Source organism: Apis dorsata, unplaced genomic scaffold, assembly GCF_000469605.1.
Source record: "Apis dorsata unplaced genomic scaffold, Apis dorsata 1.3 scaffold_231, whole genome shotgun sequence".
Taxonomy (NCBI): Eukaryota; Metazoa; Arthropoda; class Insecta; order Hymenoptera; family Apidae; genus Apis; species Apis dorsata.
In genome coordinates, this window is record NW_006263513.1 from 146,692 (window position 1) to 155,995 (window position 9,304).

Genomic DNA, 9,304 nt, shown 5'->3' on the forward strand with positions numbered 1-9,304 from the left:
AATTAATTAAACCAGAAATTCTCTTGTTGTTTTCCACAAATTTCTTTTGAAATCAAATCAGATAAATGCTTGTTGCTTCGATATCCACAATTTATTGTATTTTGTATTTATTGTAAGCAATAAAAAACACACGATTACAAAATAATTATTTCAATTTTTTTATAATCAAATGCTACAAAGATTCTTTTTGTTCTTCAAATTTCTTTTTAATAATAACTCAACAGAATTTTATTTTACCAGCAATCCAATCTTGTTAATTTCTCTATGAAAAATTTGAATGAAAATTAATTTTTGATGCAAAGAAATAACATTTTTTAATAACTGTTATTTAAAAATCGTATAGAAACGAACGAACAGCTCGATTATTAATTTCTGTTTAATACAATGATATATTTTTTAACAAAATATAACAAATTAAGATATTCGATAATTAAGCATTAAATGATTTAAATAATAAGATTGATATTTGCGATAATAAATGTTGTTTTCGTTATCAGTCAAATGATTCCAATAAAGAACAATTAAAGATAAGTTTTATCGCGACAATTACGTTTCCTCATCGATCGTCCGGAACATTCTCCTTTTGTGGAAACTAGCCGTTTCAAAGGACGGAACTGAGTTTGATTAACCCGGAAATCAGTATATGCAGAACATTCGTTACCACTTTCCATTGATACAACCTTGAAGCTCTTTTCGCAAACACCCTTATAAGAGGTCAGGGTCAGAGCTCTTCTCGATTTCTCTCGTCATTTAAATGACTCGAAGACGTAAAACTGTGAAAATGTTTTTTAATCACGATAAATTATAATAATCAGTTAATTCATCATTAATTCGAATGATATCGGATTCAAAGGAGAAATTAATTATTCGAAAAAAGCTCGAATTAATGATACAACAGTCGCTTGAAAGTTTGACAATTCCCGCTTCTTCTTCGCGATCTAAAATTCCTCTTCCAGGACGTAAAAATATTATAAAAGTTTCCATAGTAAAGTTTTATATGTGGTCGATTTTTTACACGAATGCTATAAAATGTACAAATACGTTACTTTTTGGAAAATAACCTCTACGCGGCAAATCTTAATTCCATTTGCTGTCAGTCAAAGGGCATGAGATTGTGCATGCTGTTTACAAAACTTGCGGCGTGAATCTATTTCCGTCAAAGGAAGGAAGGAAGGAAGAAAAATCTTCTTCCGTTTTCTTCTTTAATCCGTTCTCGTAGAATGAAATTCGTAAACGTAAATAAAATCTGCGTGTTTTAGAAACATCGCGATAAATAAAATGAATGAATTATCGAGAAATGTTTTGAGAGAGATTTATGAAACATGATTGATACTAAATTAAACATATTTACGTGCACATTATTAACCAGGTTACCAACGAATTCTCAAACACTACAGTGAAATTATAATCGTTTCACGACGAAGGTTTATCGAATCTTGTTGCCGCACAGACAGGATATTAAACACTCGTGGCTATGTTCTGTAAACTTGGCATTATTGGCAAAACTCCATTCATCATACCAAAACGAAGGATCAACGTGTAAATGGATAGAGATTGATAGGAAATTAATTTCACGATAAAGTTTTTTCTCCAGAGAATGCAATTTCTCGATCTTCCTCTTTCTCGATTTCCCTCTTTCTCGAATTCTATATATATATATATAATATAAAATTGAAATATTATTAATATAATATTCATATAATCCTCTCATTTTTCATATGAATTTGAAACAACAGTCAAAATAATTCTCATTCAATCGCACAATGTTCACATCTGCGAGAGACAAGTCCCATTTTCTTTCTCGTTAGATATTCGATGAAACGTATGACGACAATGTGCCAAGCGAGCCTCGTTTTCTGAAAAAAAAAAAAAGGTCCTCGTTACATTCTTTATGAAGTTGCGGATAAAACTCCCCAGAGCCTTGTTCCCATCCTTTCCCGTTCTCTCACTGCTGTCACTTTCATGTTTCTTTTTCTTTATACCCATGAACGCTGTTTTACGAATCTCGGTATCCTTATAAAATATTCTTTATATCAGAGGAAAAAAAAAAGAAGAGGAAAAAAGAAATAAAGAAAAATAATATATGTATATACGTAATTCTCTCACTCATTCATCACTGTCCGCTTATTAACGAAAATTCTTTAAAAAATAAAAACAATTTCTCGTTAAACTATTACCATATCACACAAGAACAATCGATATCTGTTTTTTTCTGTTTCTATTTGAATTTAAACGAATGCAACACGACGAGGAATCTTTGTTATATTCGGCAGCAGTTGGGAAAGTAGTCGTTCCATTAGATAGCTGCGGTTGATGCTCTCGAGAGATCCCTCTTCCCCATCTGCCCTCCTATCTTTCTCCTATCTTCTTCATCTGTCTCTGTCTCCCGTTCCCTTCGACACACTGGCACAGAGACACACGTTCAAACACACGAATTACACATACAAAGACTCCTCTTTACGCACATCGGTTTATATATATATATATATATACATAAAATAGAAGATGAAGCAATAGCACGAAAAGGAAATCTTCTTCTTTTCATTCCCTATCTTTCTGTTTCTCCATATATATATATGTGTATATATATATGACCTCTTCTTCTTCTTCTTCTTTGTATTTCTCTTGAGGTCTCCTCTTCTCTCGCACAATTTCCTCCCTCTTTTCCAGAGCCGCCACACGGTCTTGGGTCGTAGACGAAGGAAAAAGGATGGAGGAAGGAAGTTCGAGGGAGGGTAAGTGGAGAATGCGGTGGGCTTGGCATTCCACGCGTTCCTAAGCCATATTAAATCCATCTAACGGGTGACCGACTAACGACCACGAAATGCTATTAAGCGAAAGACCGTTAAGATCATTCGTCCATGGTGTAATTCTTCTTGCGTATGCAAATCTATCCGATCTTATCGACTTAAAGCATCTTAAATCTCCTCTCCTTCGGGTCTTATCTTCCACTAATGACGAAGAAACGATCGTTCACAGATCGTACGTTTGTTTAACTCGTCTCGTAAACAAAGTTGTTCGGGATCCGTTGTTACTTTGAATCTGATGGAATGAAATCTCGTGTCGATGCCCGGTAAATGGATCACGAAAGGAGCGTGCTTTTATTCGTCGTAAAACGTAGTTCGAGCTCGATAACGCGAACGATTGCTAGTATTTTGTGAAGCTCTCGCGATCCGGCACGCTGTTCGAAAAAAAAGGGATAAACGAAACGTGATACCTCTGTCCTCGTACCTCGAAAAGTTACGATAAGACGACAAGTTTGCTTGAATTAATCCGTCGTGATGTTATCCATCGAAATACTTAGAGGAAGAGAGAGAGAGAAAAAAAGAGGCAAACGATTTATAAACGATTTATCTGTAATGAAGAGCCATTAAAGCGGATCGTTTGATCGAGTTAAAGTTACCAAGAGACAAGTCGAGATCAAAATCATCGATAGATTGTCAGAACCGCGCATTATTTCTCGTTCACCTTATAGATTGCTATGGGAATTCATGGCTGCTGCCAGTAGAGAGTGACGTATAGTGCCAGCCGTGCCAAGTACGTGACCTATACTACTGGAACGGACAGCAAATGTCGCGTGAATAGCCATGAGAAAAATTAATGCTCATCCGTCTCTTATATATAGCATAATTATTTTTGCTAATAAACACGAATGACGTTAAAATACATTTAAAAAAATGATTTTATATATAAAATGTAAAAGAAAATAAAAACTAAAGGAACAAATTTAAATTACAAAACTGCTAAGGCATCGAAATCTAAAATCTCAACGACAGATTCAATCAGCAGATTACTCGGAAGACAATGCGTGAACGATGAAGCATAGTTATTTGTAATTGAAATTAGCTGTCAAGTTGTAATTGCACTGCTAGTCACTCCTCAATGGTTTAGGCATACTAGCATATAGACATTACAGAGAACACTGGTACGTATACCATCCTTGATTGAAGTGTATGCATCACGTGCAGAGAATATGCTATTTCCAACATCTATCACCCTTTATCGCTCGCATGCGTCTATACATCCAATCTAATTTTCTAACACTGCACTGTCTAATCCCCTTAATTTCACATCGATATTATACTTCATTCTTCGTGACTTGCGTGTCGTTCTTCATAATTTATACCCAATTTAAATATCTATTTTAAGAATTCAAGATCAACCCAAGACATTGAATAACTCGTTTCATTCATACGTTAATAATAAACGTTCTATTTAACATCGATTACATCTTTTCGTCTACGGATACGATTACGTACGCGTCTCTCAACCCCGATTATCCGGTACGAATTTCGGCTTAAAACGCGAACCTAGGTGTCGTTAATCGGAGAAATTTAGGGCTTCGAGTCGTGGCCCGGATTTTGGGAAACCCTGAAAGCCCGCGCGCAACCTCTTGGGTTACGGAGATATACAGGACAAGGAAGGAACAGGTGTGTGCGTGCGTACGTGTGTAAACGCATACAATCGTGCACGAACGCGCAAGAGAGAGAGAGAGAGAGAGAAAGCGAGAGGGGAAGAATTTCGGTGTTGTTTGGTAGCAAAGGTTAGAAACTCGAGGGGCGAGCTTGTAGAGCGCAATGCGCCATCTGGCAACTGCCCAGAATTTCCACCCCTCTTTGGCCACCACTATCTCTTTCCCTCCTCGACATTGACGCACCAACGTATTCTTCACCTCCTTTCCACTTTCTTTCATCCTTACCCTTCCTCTTCCCGGTATTTCGTTTCTTCCTTTCCCGGATATATGCAAAAACGATGTGGAAGAAAAAAGGGAGAGACAAAGAGGAACTAGGAAAGCGGATGAGTGGAGGGATATTCTCTTAAAGACAAAAAGAAGGGGATGGAACAAGTACGCGAGTGTACGATCCTCTCCTCTTCCTCTTCTTTTTTTTATCTGTTTTTATTTTCTTTTCTTTTCCCCCCTTTTTTTCGTTTCACGTCGAGATAGAAGTACTTCTGTTTCCTTTTGTTCTCCGCTATTCTTCTTCATCTATCTTCCCTTCTTCTTACAGCCACCCCCGAATGAACGAAGAAAGAACGATAACATTCTGCTTCCGTCTCGAAGATTTTCTCCCGCCGAGCCTTTGGATTCTCCAGCGTGTTTTGTTTGCATTTTAATCGACCCTCGGCTACGCGAACATTTTGGCCGGTTCCAGCAACATTGTCCCTCGTTTCATTCCACCTCCATGCTCCTGGCTAGCTGGATGTACCCCAATACGTGCAATCAACTCGAATACCATCGCTGAAAACTATGACCGTGCGATTTTTCTTCTTTTTCTCCGCCCGTACACATGATCGCTTGTTCCTTTCTCTCCTCGCCTCGTCTCATTTTTCATGTCCGTTTCCGGCGACGTACGGTCGGCGAACTCCATGTTCTTCTGTGTTGCTGCGGTGAAACGGAGATTCAATTATTTTGACAGCTCGCCAGAGAGTGAATAAAGATATAGCTTAGCTACCCTCCATCGTCGACTTTGTCGAATCTCAAGCACGATGAATCCACCCTTCGTCTTTTCTTACATCTTCCCTTTCGAATCCTCACACTTCCCTTATTTTCTACGAAGGATGCATTTATAGTATCGTTTACACACCGAATATTCATAATCCTTTCTTTTCATTTTGAAATCGTACTTTGGAGGATTGGTAATATTCTTGAAGGGAGAAGAATTATCTGATGAGTCTAGTTTAATCTTCAAGCGTAACCACGAAGATAGAAACATTTTGCCTGCGAACAAACGATCGATTAAACAAAATTACGGAGAGAAATTTAATTTTCGAAATTCGATTGTACATTTTTATAAATTCACGACACGCGTATACGAATTTTTTTTCGCTTCCATTCTTTTCTCGTCGGCATTGATGCATACAATGTAGGCGGATATTATTACAGCATGGTGTTTAAACTGGTTAAGAACGAAATTCAATTATCGCGGCGGCTTGGTGGAAGAGAGCAGAGATCCGATGGTGCAGTGGCATGCAGTTTTACAAATGCGGCCGAAAGTGCAACGAACCTGCAGCACTCCTGCAGCCGCGTTATACCGACCGGCGGGACCGACGACCCGATCGATCGAGACCACTCGATTACCGGTGCAGACGAACTTCTTCTTCTGCGTATGCTAATCATTGTTTAGCATCGCTGCCGTTTTTAAATCTTGCCGCGTACATCCTTTATTAATAATGGAATAGCGCACATGGAATTGTAAAATATGTAAAAAAACATAAAGCGTTAGTTATTCGAAATAATATTTGTCCGGTCTGCATTTATAAAAGTAATATCAAGTAATTATAAAATTTCAATTTATTTTTTTAATAACATAATATTGGTAAATATTTAAACGATGTTTTCGTTTTACTCGTTTCACTTCGTTTTAAAAATCAGTTTTTTACAATAAGCGACCTAATTTTTTTATTTCGAATTATAACACCAACTTATATAACTTATATTATTCTATAAATACCATTTAAAGTATGAGAATTTATAGTATTATTTACAAGTTACATCGCGTACTATAATTTTTTTTTACATCCCTTTATAATTTGGTTATTATTATTATTTTTTTTTATTATTATTATTATTCTGACAATCTCATACACCAATTCTTTTTATCTCGCCGATAAAAAATGTATAAAACTTTAACGCGCAATAATAAAATGATAAAACAATGGTTGTAAAATGATGAAACACAGAGATATGAAAGAAATTAAAGATATAAATGTTCTCGTAGCCGGTATAGTAAACACCATTGCCTTTGCTTTCCGCCGAAAATTCCACGTAACATTATCATGACCGCAATCCAAACGACAATTACAAACGTTCCTCGTGACAATACATTTCGCTATGGACTCGATCTCGATCCTGAGAGAACCGAATCGTGAGATAATTTAACAACGTGAAACGTAAATAGCCAACTTTCGAAACTGACTCACTCTATTCGCATAAACTTTCCCCACCTCGTAAATATTCATACTCGAAAATAGTTGGCCAACGTCAAATAGTTTCCTTTGAATGGGGAATCTTCGTTTACACAAATTAGAGACGGTTCATCATCATGGAATCGATGTCGAACACGACGTTTAATCGTCAAAGAGGCGAGTTATCCTATGTAATATTATCAGAAAAAAAATGAGAATGCACAGATAAACATTTACTCTACGTGCCAAACTACAGCGAATATTTTCCAGTGGATTTTCCACGGGTTTACCAGACAAACAGAATTATCACGATCGACTTCAATTTTATCATATTCCTTGATTTGGAGATTTGGATAAGTCTTTGATCCAAACTTCTGTTTTAATAGGTTTTAATGATCAATTTGATTTTGATTTTCCTTTCGTTTGATCAAACGATAATTTGATATTAATATAGTGTGAATATATTTAAATAAAAAAATGAGAAATAATGAATTCTGGTCTCCTTGAACCAAAAGGCAAAAAATTATAATTCAACCTTGTTAAAATATTCGTATCAATATTTCATGACCATGACCGTTTTGTCTGATGACATGTAACATAGAAATTTTTATTATTCACGAGCAATATAAAATTTGAATAAAATTGATAGAGACTTCGATAAATACCTAGGCATAAACACTCGTAAATATGGATAACGAAAATATTTGTTTAACCACGTTTAATCCCTAAAAATCTATCGAATGAAAAAGTTACGCATCTCAAATATTAAATTTATGTAATCATTTACGTAATCATTATACATATAAATGCAAAATAGAGGTATTTAAAAATCGATGTTGTTATGGTAATAATAATATTGTCGATGTTTTAAAATAAAGATGTACAAGAGAAATTAATAGAGAGAAAAGAGAATAAAAAATTATTTAACAAGATCGAAATGTTTATTGTACGAGTAACATTGTTATTTTGGAAAATCAAGAATGATCATCTCTGACGCTCTTTAGATACACCATTTGTGAAATAAAATAAGCCAAAGCGAGCTGCCAACAACAAGCGAAACTCACATGTGAATTATTCATGGAGAGTCAAGAATTCCGATCTCGTAACTTCGTGAATTGCCTTTAACGATAAATGGACTTGTATAAATTTTTCTGCGATAACCAATCCACCATTGTCATAGTTATGATAAATTTGTCATTGTAATGAAAATCACTCGAAATTTCGCTCAAAAGTAATTGTTCGAAACATTTATGTTCGATGTAAAAAAATAAAAGAAAGAATTAATATTCGATTAAAGTATTTAAAAAAATAATTTTAAAAAGTTTAAAAATAGTATGTAATGTAAATTTTTTAGAAAATTTTTTTTTTAATAACATTGTACTTTTTGAAAGTACAATGAAATAATTCTGAAAGATCTATGTTCACACGATTTAAATATAAAGATTCAAATCATTAAATATTCTTTTTTTTATTTTAATTAATTTTTCATCAAATTCATTTTGAGATTCTACTTCTCTTCCAAGTGGATAATATATGACGACAGAAACTATTGACGAAATTCTCTTTCTTCTTTTTTTTTTTCTCTTGTCCCTAATCAACTGCTCTTGATTTGTATATATATATATATATATATATATATCTAAGTTACCTTGACACAGTGGCACAAATGTAAACAGAAGCAGACCGCTCTGGTCTGACCCGGTTTTGATATCCTCTACTTACTGGTCCTTATTTCGCCGTTCCGCATGCGTTACCCTTGCATTCTTGATTCTCAAAAGACACAATATACTTTTGCGCACTTGCAACAATGAGTATGTACACTACTGAATATAGCTCGATTTTACCGTCAATGCAGTTTAAAATATTTATAAAAATTCATGAAGAAGATTTCAGATTTGAAGAAAGTGAAATCTTTTATTTCGCTAAATTAAGTATGTTCTACGATACTTTTTACAATACTATTTCTTGTTTTATCTTTTCGTTAAAAGTTTCATTTAAGTTTATAAAAAAAATGGGAAAGTAGAAAAAATATAAAATATAAGAAAAAGATCGTAGATAAGAAACAAAAATTAATAATACATTTTAAAAAAATCTTTTTTAAAATATCAAACAAAAATAATTCTATTCAACAATTTTTTCAATATTTTACAATTAATTGCAATGACGAAATGAATATAATCATTGTTTTCTCCCTCTTTCTCTCAATTTTTCGATCAACTCGCATGTTTCTATATGATACATCTCGAGCCCAAGTGCTCGATACTTAATATCTGTTGCTTCAAACAGGACCTTGACAGGAATAACGTTTGATGGGTAGAAAGTGGATCGATGAATCTTTGAGGGTTCAATCGAATGTACGTTCCTAAAGTAACTTCGTGACCCCCTTTTTTTTTTTTTT

At 34.6% G+C, this 9,304-nt stretch overlaps 1 protein-coding gene across 3 annotated transcripts in view; it reads left to right on the forward strand.

Moving 5' to 3' along the window:
- The window catches only part of LOC102680982, a 56,664-nt gene that overhangs the window by 37,829 nt on the left and 9,531 nt on the right, over window positions 1-9,304 (forward strand). The window contains exon 2 of one of the 3 annotated variants that reach the window (XM_031510483.1): window positions 2,671-2,735. The exons of the other annotated variants lie outside the window; for them this stretch is intronic. The gene's annotated coding sequence lies outside the window, so the exon portion shown is untranslated. The remainder of the gene's footprint in view (window positions 1-2,670; window positions 2,736-9,304) is intronic. 3 annotated transcript variants of the gene reach the window in all.